The sequence below is a fragment of the Protopterus annectens genome, chromosome 17.part0 (genome assembly GCF_019279795.1).
Source record: "Protopterus annectens isolate FY-2018-M chromosome 17.part0, PAN1.0, whole genome shotgun sequence".
Taxonomy (NCBI): domain Eukaryota; kingdom Metazoa; phylum Chordata; order Ceratodontiformes; family Protopteridae; genus Protopterus; species Protopterus annectens.
In genome coordinates, this window is record NC_056751.1 from 162,085,787 (window position 1) to 162,097,100 (window position 11,314).

Here is an 11,314-nt window from a genome sequence, read left to right on the forward strand (position 1 = left end):
ACTATGCTGGCACTTGCCCTGTATCATCACAGTGAGGTTCAAGTTCAAATTCATTTTTTGAGTGCTTATTTCTTTAAAAATATGGAAAAAATTAAAATGAAATACTAAGATATGCTATATTAATATGTAAGAATAAAATATTGCAAGTTATGTATATTGTTAAGAACAATTACACTAAACAGTAGAACGTAAATAAATAAAAAAAGCAAATGGCATTCTACTACAGAATAAACACAATCACAGCAATTTTTGGGGTCTATATCAGATTGTCGAAGTTTTCATACTTTGAATCACTAAAGATCAAACTTTAGTGATTGAAGTCTGAAAACTTCGAATTGCTATAAAAATATTTTTAAAACAACCCCCACATCCCCTGCTCTTTAAATATACCAACTCCGAGATCGCTCTACAGTGTAGGAAATGGAAATCTTCCATTTCTGCACTGTACTGCACTGAAGTGCAATCTCGGAGTTGGTATATTTAAGTAGCAGGGGGTGTGGGGTGCAGGGAAGCTTCCCCACTTCTTACAGCCTTTAGGTTTTAAGTTTTGTATTTTAAAAATATTTTTTTAGTAATTCGAAGTTTTTAGACTTCGATCACTAAAGTTTGATCCTTAGTGATTCAAAGTATGAAAACTTTGACAATCTGATATAGACCTCAATTTTGTTTACAAAACTCAAAACTGATCCAGAAGTATCTTTAGAGAAAAGTTCAAATATCTTTAGAAAGAAAAAGAGTGAGGAGCAACTAAGAGAATACAGTGAATAATGTTCGAGTCAGACCACCCATACTTACAGACAGCCTGTTGTTATTAGCAGACTCAAGGAAGCCAAGTGTGACACTGCACAAAAACATATTGTCCTGCTGCTCAAAGTCCATAGCCAAGGCAGTGCAGAATAAACTGTAATACCAATTAACCTGTCTCAAGCAGGCTGAGATAATTCATCATTAACAATACCCTCCTCCTGAGTGTTATAAATGAAATATGAAACAGTCACACAGGCTTCGAAAGCACAAGGCAAGTCCATTTACAGATAAAACAAAAAAGTGGGTATATCAAGATTAAACAATCCCTGCAGCTAAGATGAAAAAGTAGACAGCAACAAAACAGAGAGTGATATAAACAAAAATCCCAAAGACTAGAATGTCCAAAGCACAAAGACTGCAGGACTGTGAAGCTCAGGGCTACAGAATACAGGGTTAGTGGACTACACACACTGCTGTCCACTGCTAAACTGTTCATGGAGTTGGAAGACGGAGTGTTGCACATAGGTAAGCTGGAAAGTGACAGAGATCCAAAGTATGGCCTGGTGTGTTAACTCAAAGCTCAATTTCAAAACCTGGACTGGTTCAGTGTTGAAACACTAAAAAGATCTAAGACAAATTAAACCTCCAGAGTTTGGTACACAGACTCCAAATGCAGAAAACACCACCAACTCTGATTGCGATTGTCCTTGGCAGCCAGCTCGGAGTCCAGAAAGGGAGATGTGCTAGAATTCAATTTAATGAGCCCTGACATATTTATCATTGTTTAGTGTTATATGTTTTTTGTTGAATGTTTTTTTTTTTTTAACTAGCTGGTCTGAGAGATTTCTTTTCCCTAAGGCAGTCATTTTCAGAGATCATTTTTTTTCTACAAGTAGTGAAGGTAGAGTCCCAGGAACTACACAAACCAAAGTCCAAACCACAAATCCAATTTATTGACAGCAAAAACAGACCAAATGCAGTCAAGCGCCTTCATCTTTAGCAAAGACTTCTTCAGAACCTGGCTCTGAAGAAGTCTTTGCTAAAGATGAAAACGCTTGACTACATTTGGTCTGTTTTTGCTGTCAATAAATTGGATTTGTGGTTTGGACTTTGGTTTGTGTGGTTCCTGGGCCTCTACCTTTACTACTCATGGTTCTTGGTTCTTTTCTTTTGGATAATTTTTTTTCTATATTGTCTAGAAACATGCACTGTCAGAGGCTGGTGCTACATTCTAGAAGCTGATTTATGTTCTGTTATAAAGTTTCAAAAATCCTGGCTACATGCTGTTAGGTCACACAGGTAGAAGTTCCGGGGGGTGGGGGGTTAAATAAAAAAATAATATTGGAGATCATTTGACTACACTCAGTAGGAAGTTGTATAATGTACAGTAAGGAAGTAGTCGGTCCTTTGTAGTAGAGACTGACACTGCAATGCAGACAGCTCACCTTCTCCTAATGATGGTATTTTTTCTTGTTTTTTACCCAGTTACAATAAACTTACTGTAATGTTTCTACCAGCTAAAACCAGGGAGTAACTTCGGAACATTTTTTCTTTTTTTTTAAACTTTACTTGGAGGTTAGCAAAGCAGTGATAATGTTCTATGAAAGCCGTATTTTGAAGCCACATAAAGTATACTGTGGCTTTTCCAGTCAGAGAAAGGAAAAAATAATATTCATTTGAATAACATGAAGAAAATGCTTAAATGTGTGATTGCTATAGCAAATGATAACATTAAGCACCAAAAACTCAGTGCCACCAACCTGCAAGATTCAAATATATAAACAGCTCTAGTATTACGATAGAAGTAAATATAAAGGATGAAAATAAAAATTAAGGAGACCTACATAACTTTGCTTCAAACATGGAGATGAAAGGACTATTTTGGTGCCAGTTGATTGGCACACATGTCATACCAAGCTGACTGAAACCAAAACAATCAATGTGTTCTTTGGCATGTGTGTATTTTTGAGTAAACTCTCACATCCCTCACTCACCCTTAGACTTAATATATTCATCTCTGAGTTCCTGCACCTTGATGGTAAAGGCTGACTCCTGCTATAGAAATCTCAACCAGTGAATGCATGCATTGGCCAAGTGCAATCAGTCAAAAACTTGTTCATTGAGCAAAGGGAAGGATTTTGAGAAGAAACAAGACTGCATGCACCTGGAGATGTTTTATGGTGTCATTGTCCCTTTCCTTTACAGAGATCAGAATTAGCAGCCTGAAACTTGATCCTATTAATTTTGTTAATAATGACACTAATTTTCTAGGTAGAACAAGTCATGACATTCACCTACTCAATCAGCTGTGACATTTGGAAACTGCTTTTGTTGAAGACCAGTAAATGCACGTAAATCTAAACGATCACTGTAATGTATAACAGGAAGCACAGGCAGTAGAAATAAGCAACACATGTACAGCAGTTTCAAACTTTTGCTTTCACACCATCTTCTATACTTGCACAACTTTATCCTTTTATACACAGCTTAAAGGTTGCCTTTTATACCTTGCTGTGCTTCTACAGTTCCAAAGATCATCAGTGTGGATCAAGCTTGCTTCAAAAGTACTCTTCGGCTGTGAAAAAAACTACTTTCACTTTTGGAAGGCTTCTGCAAGCTGTAAGAGTTTAAAACATATTTAATCATTTTCCTATTATTACATTCTGCTTGTAGCATGCTGTTGTGAGCCTGAATTCTCAAACTGCTGTGACTAAAGCAGTTCTACTAAATACAAATAATAAAGTAAATCACATGGTGGGAGAAAGGGAAAATATATTTCTGGTGCATGACTGCAAGCAAAACAACTTGTTTTTAAAGAATGTTCATTATACCGACTTCATACAGAGTATGTCACGCTGTATCAGCTGCAGTGTTCTGTTCTTAAGAAGCAAATGTCCAGAGTTTTCTTTTCAACTGCAGACATCGTGACCAGATATAGAACTGAGTTGCTTTTTTCTTCCCCACGTGTCTGCAAATAACTAATGACCTACCTGCTTGAATGATCAGCTGGTGGTACTTATAGACTCTGGGACAGAGAGTGGGAGCCCATAATGAGGTCTTTCTATTCTTTTACAGGCTCTATTTTTTTTACTATAGATCACCTGGCTGCATACCACAAAAAATAAATGATATGAACTCTTAGCAAGTATCATCCTCTGATTCTGTATTTATTTGTCTCAGTCGTTATTTGCATATAATGTAACACACTGAATAAATGCACTAACAAGTGAATTGACCACACTAGTGCTCAAAGTTCACTATTAAATATAGGCATTGATGAATAATGGATGTATTCAGCTAAGAGGGTCTTTAGTCCAGTTCTTTTACCTGATAAACTGTAAAAAATAATTAATTAAATTAATAAATAAAATGAATATCATTAAAAAAAGACACATAATCAAGTTCTATGGTTTGGAGCTACACAGCTCTGATTGTAACCCCTGCATCCACAGTTTTCTTCATGCTCCTTATATGAGGAGAAGCTGGCTTGGGGTGGTGGGGCATGTATCTGGTAGAGACTCCGTAATCATCTGATGAGATAGGAGATGGGTAGGGCACACAAGCAGTCAGCCCGCTTACTTTTGGGACTGTTGGAAGCTTGGAAACAATTTGCATCCAAGAAAATACATTTAAACTAGTACACTTATCTTACAATTTAAATCAGTTTTCTGTGTTTCCTGTTCATGCTTGTTCTGGATCTGAATTTAATGCTATTAATTGTAGATATTTTATAGCTGCAGTGCTTTAAAGTGTGCAATGCTTTTCAAGTTGTTTCTGTGCTATTCCTAGGTATTTTAATCAGTTACAACTGGTCTCTCATTTTATTGCATTTTTACTATCTCTCTTCTGAATCTGAAGCTACGGCTATAAATTGATTTGGGATTTACAGTAGCCATTGTTATTTTTCTGAGCTCTTATGTGGATTATTAGCATTGCTCATCTAATTTTGTGTTGTAGCCACTTTTTGAACTTAAAACAAAAAGCCAGCTTTGGACAGATGTGCGATTTGCAACTAGAGCTTGTATTAATCAAGCTCATCCCTTCAGTATTTTGCACTACACTAGCAGTCAGTCATCTTAGTGTTGGGACTGCTGGAAGCTTGGAAGCTTGAAAACAAAGCATTTGGACTGTATTTTGCAACCAGGGAAGTACATTTAAACTACATTTAAAATACTGTACTTCTCTTACCATTTAAATTAGCGTTGTGCGTTTCCTGATTGTGTGCCTTCTGAATCAAGTTAAAGGCAACTTGAAGGCATGTTATAGCTGTAGTGCTTTAAAGTTTGCAGTGCTTTTCAAGTGTTTTCTGTGTTGTCTCAAAGTGTTTAAATCATTTCTGATTGGTATCTCATTTTATGGCATTTTTACTGTCTCTCTTCTGAATTTTTACTCCATATCTGGCCTTCAAAGCTCCTTCCAGTCTCATATTTTATATATCTGGCCCTAGAAGTTCCAGTCAGTCTTATTTTCTCTGCTCATCTTCCTGGGTACTAACAGATGAAACTGGGAAGGTCCTCCCCTTAGACTGTTAGTTTACTTTGAAATTGACTTAAAGTGAGTGTGTTCCTCATTACTGGTTATCTGCCTCTGAATCACATTGAAATTACTTGTTTCATAGTTTCATAGTTTCATAGTATAGTACTAGGCTATCTGCCCTGGGGCATTTGTAAGCCTAGCCATAGTGATGTGGCTTTTGCCACCCCATGAAATGGTACAAAAATGTACAGAATAAATCTAGAATACTGTGCCTCTGTCTAGTAGTGACACAATGAAGGTCCCCTTATATAATAGAATTAGTTTACTGTGCCCCTGTCTAGCAGTGACACAGATGTGACCCCTGGGGTAAACTTACGATCTCCCATCCACTCATCAAGATTTCTCTTGAAGAGAGTCAGTGAGGGGCTCTGCCTAATATGAACTGGGATCCTGTTCCAAAGCATGGGAAGCCTCTGGGTTATGAATCTATCCCTCCAGCATGTCCTTGTGCCAAGGTTTAAGTCTTTAGCTCTCGTGGTCCTGATGGATTTGGATTTTTTGAGGTGGAGCATGTCCATCAGATCCTGATTGGACATGGCCTTGTACGTCAGGCAGAGATCACCTCTGAGCAGGTGGTATGCTACTGAATAGAGCTGAAGTTTCTTTAGTCTGGCAGAATAAGACATATGTTGGAGACCCTTGATCCTTTTGGTGAGGTACTTTTGTGGTCTCTCCAGCTGTTGCAAATGCCGGGTGAGGTACATACCAAATGGGGCATTGTACTCAATCATGGGTCTGATGAGGGAGGAATATAGGGGTACAATGACATCCTTGGATCTGGATGTGAATCCCTTCATGATGAGGTGTGCAAGGTAGAATGTTTTTCTAACCACTTTGGCAACGTGGGTGTCAAATGAGAGGTCGCTGTCTACTTGGGTCCCTAGGTCTCTGATTACTTTTTCTGTACTCAGTGGGTTGCTGACTATGTGATAATTTGTGGGTACTTTGTTTTTTCCAAAAGGGATGACTATACATTTTTTGGCATTTAGTTTAAGGCCGTGACTACGGCACCAGTTGTCCGTTTCAGTGAGGCCTTTTTGTAGGTTGTGTGTGTCTGCTGGTGTATCGACTATGGCGCCTAGTTTGCAGTTATCTGCGAACTTTGTCAGCCACAGCCCTCCCATGTTTACTTTACATCTGAGAAATAAATGCTGAACAAGAGGGGTCCCAGGATAGATCCCTGTGGGACACCACTTGTGACTGGCTTTGAGTCTGACATTGCTCCAGCGATTTTAACTTTATGGGTTCTGTCTTTTAGCCAGTTTGCAACCCATCTAGTGACATAAGGGTTTACTTTTAAGCTGTTTAGCTTATCTATGATGCCTGAGTGGGGTATTGTGTCGAAGGCCTTAGCCAAGTCCAGGTATGCTGTGTGGACTGCTTTGCCCACATCAATGGCTCTAGTGACTGTTTCGAAAAAGTCAACCAGGTTTAAAAGGCAGGATCTGCCCTTTACAAAGCCGAACTGGGTGGGGTCAAGTGTCTGTAGGTCCCCTATGTCTCTGTTTATGAGTTTCATAATGATTCTTTCCATAGCTTTGCAGACCAGGCTAGTTAAGCTTATGGGGCGGTAGTTTCCAGGGTCTGTAGAGGCACCCCCCCTTGTGGAGTGGGACCACTGTTGCTGTACGCCAATGTTCAGGTACATATCCCGAAGTAAGGCTAAGGTTAAATAGCATTTTTATGTGTGGGTTTAGCTCCTCTTGGAGTTCACGTAACACGCACCCCGGGATACTGTCAGGTCCCATTGATGCTGTGTTTTTTGCTTTGTTTAAGACGGTTCTCACTTGGACATCTGAGATGACAGGGAGATTACATTCAGCTGGGTTGTTAGATTTGTTTCTTGTGCCTTTTCACTTTCAGCTAACTAAAGTGTGTCTTTACATTAAAGAAGATTAGGGCTGCAATTCTAGGGGCAGTAGAAAAGTAACCTGCTCTGTCTGAGCTGCAATACACACATAGGCTTAAGTGAGAATTGCTTGTTGTAGCTAGTTTTTTTTATTTGTTTCTGATGCCTTTTAACTTTTGGCTAACTATAGTTTCTTTTTACATTAAGATGCCTGGGACTTCAGTTCCAATGGCAGTAGAAGCCTGGTCTGTTTGACCTGGACAACACACAGGGAGGCTTAAAGAATAATTACTTGTTTTAGCTAGTTATTTGATTTGCTTCTGATACCGTTTTAACTTTTGGCTAACTAAAGTGTGCTTTGCATTAAGAAGACTGGGCCTACAATTCTAGTGGCAGTAGAAAGGTATCCTGTTCTATAAAACTTGGAGAATGTACAGGGAGGCTTAATGTGAGATCATTTGATTGGCTGGTGGAATTTTTAGTTAGTTTAGTTGTGTTTCTTTTGGTCTATAAATTCAGCAGCTCACTGTGCAGTGGCATTTAGCAGTACCTTGTACAGATACAAGTAACTTAGAAATCTATAAAACTTTCCTTGTAACTTTACCCAATAATCAGTTGAGCACTGAGCAGCTTGTGTGCATGCTGAGGAGCACTGTCACATGACTTTGATCATGTATAGTCTAGCTGTAGTTTATACCCACATAGCAACCATGTTAGCCTACTATACCACCCCTTTGTAGTTCACCTAAACAAACCCAACACCAGGTATGGGGCACTTTCCCAGTTTCTGTGGTGGCAAATTAGTAGATATGGCCATCTTGATACAATGAAGGAATTGTCTCACATTCACTAATAACCAAAAAATCCTTAGACAAATGGATACAGTATGTGAGACATGAAATTAGTCAATTTCAATGGAGGCAAGACTGTCACACAAAAGCACTCAAAATACGAGGCTGTCAGTAATGCAAGCATTATACCCACCACACATAGTATTGACCTGACATACAGACCAGCATATGTTGAGGCAACTAAAAGCAACCTTCTTAAATCTTAAAGACCTCCTAGACTAAATTACTATATCTGTGATTGTGAGAATTACTTCCTTTGTGAACATATGAATCATATCCTTTGTGATTCTGAAAATTATGGCCCTCATAGACATGCAAATCACAATCACTGCTAGTCTGTGAACCACCTTGACTTGATTGCATTGTGACCTGCAATATGCTCCCTTTTCATCTACACACAGTAAATTCACAATTGTGGATATTTGTTTCACAAGTAGACCATTCCAAAATATTTAGTTGTATTGACAAAGCCTGAAAGAGTGTATTGTATTCTTTTTTATGCACACAACACATTATTTTCTGATCCAAAGGTTTTAGTTTGTGACCAGATTAAATCAGACATGGAGCTTTTGAGAGTGGCAGTGAGCCTTTCAAATACAGTTCGTTGAATAGGTTTTCAGTTATGATATTGCATTCTGCTCCAGTACCAAATTTAAACATAAATCTCTCATTTATACCCACATTTTCAATACAGTGATTTTTAAAATGACAATACTGTTGAGTGATATAATTTCATCTTAATAAAATGAGAAACACAGACTTTAGTCATATCAGCTGTATTCACAAAGAAATCTTCTGATGGAGAACATTTGTATGGGTGGGTCAAAAAAAGAAATCATTATAACCTAGTGTTGTCTGCAGTGATTTCTGCAGTTACATCCTACTGATGCCTCTAGGTATCAAATATTGCTTGTTCATATTTGCATTAATAATCCTAAAATCATGCTACACACAAAGTATTAGAATATTTCATCTTAAAGCTTACATATTGGGAAACACATCCATGTTGATATCTGACTTCTAGCTAGTACAGATAAAGATATATATATTATTATTTGTATATCTTTATTTGTATTGTAATCATTTTCATATTTATCTAAATATCTCAACAATCAATTGACACAGGCAGAACTGCTTATCCTCATACAGAAACTCACAGCTATATGAAGAAGATGCTGCTGGCAGTATATGTGTTCCTTGAATGGATATCTGTAATATGTTTATACAGTATTACAAAATGCAATACTTATTTTGTTTATTACAGTTTATAAAATCCAGTTTAAGACATAGAACCAAATGAATGCAACCAATGTAAAAATTACTTTATGCGGAATAATGTGCAATTTACAATTTTGTAGTAATATTTATGGTTCTTCTGAAATGAACATAGTTTGAAGTGTGTGGCAATAACATTAGTTTTTAAAAGACTCAGGCCACACCCATTTAAAGTTAATGTACAAACGCAAAAGAACTCCACTGGTGGGAATGAGTTACATCAGCCATTGCACAATCATCAATTTTCTTTGCACTGACCACTCACAAAACATGGTTATGCCCTTTTTTTATTTTCTTTAGAATCACAGACTTGAGAAAAATGGTTAGGTCTTCCACATATTTTGCATACTCAAGTAAGTGCTAGACATAGCTTGTTATCATGATGGGAGCCACACTTTGAACATAGAAACATTAATGAGGTAAGCACTCCTTTTTATTTTTATGTATGGATTTCTTTAGTGGTATACTGTCAGAAGCATTTCTGTTACTGTACTTTGCCTTGACAGTATTATTTTGATTAGTATAAGCAGATTCTGGATTTGTTTTTATTTTACAAATATCCAAATCATCCTGTATGCTCTTTCATTTCCATGATAATTAGTTCTGTAGCTTTGCTCACACTGACAGCTTTACCTAATTCAGACTTTGTTAGCAGTTTGCTTCTTACTTTGTCGTTTTATTACCTCAGACGAGTCTATGTCTCAGCAATGATTCATGCAGCTCACTAAACTCAACCATTGGACATATGTCTTAATTCAGATATATGCAGTGACCTCCATTTTCTAGTGAAAAATAAAAGGCAAATATATGGCAAGTTTATGTGTGGTTCACAGTGTTTCTTAGACCTCTCTTTAATGACCACGCAATCATACTGTTTCTCTGTAGTAAGATTAAACATTAAATAACCCATAATCTCTAAATAGGTGAAAAAAAGTTATGACTTATACTTCTTTGCTTTTTTTCAGGTGTAATGGAGACAATACTGTAAGAACTGATATATTTCAGCCACTGTTTCGAGTTTTCTGTCAAATTGTCCTGGGATACCACTCATACTGGTGACATGAACATTAATACAGATGACACATTGAACCATCTGTTTATGAAAAAAGATGGTTAAAACTAAGACTTTTCCAGAATTTTCAACTGTAAGCAAAAAACATGGCTTTTTGTCTGAACTTTTAACTGTAAGCAAAAAAAAATGGCCTTTTGTCTGCACAACACCTCATTCTGACTTCATTTGGTGAGCTGCAACTTTCCCTAAGGTATTTGTTTTTCAAAATTACTCTCAATTTTTCTGCATCCTCTTTATGCTCAGTACCCTTTATAGTGAATAATTTGCTTATTTTCAGTTAAAAGACATTTGGATAGTTTTTTTGCTTGCTTGCTGAGTGGTGGAATACATTCACTTAAATAAAATTCTTGTCATTGTCTAGCCGTAATATTTTACATTTTTATGTGGTTCATTCTGACAATATGCAGGCAGAGTGGTTATTAACCACATGTTGACTTCATGTTGATAGAAACCAAATGCCATGATTCCTTATGACATTAAGTGATATTGTTGTTGGTTTATTTTCAGTGCAAAGCATTATACCTTGATGGTAAATATAAACACCCAGTATTCAATCTACATAAGTCTACACCGATTACTTGTTGTGTCTTTCGGCTTTTCCCGGTTAGGGATTGCCACAGCGGAACACTGGTCCGCTAATGATTGGCAGTAGATTTTTACGTGCAGAGTTGCCGGCTCTGTCGCACAACCTTCAACGAAGGTATGCCCAGTCACGCATGTCTCCACACAGAAGACGCTCTAGCTGAGAATCGAACAGGAAAACGTCTTACTGTGAGGCGACAACGCTACCGCAGCACCACCACCGCATGCAACAAATGAGAAGAGTGCAAAAACACATAAAATCCCACATAAATTATTAGACTTTTGGATACACATAAAGCTACAGTGCACTCTCTCTCTCTCTCTTTATATATATATATATATATATATATATATATATATATATATATATATATATATACATATAGATATATATATATATAT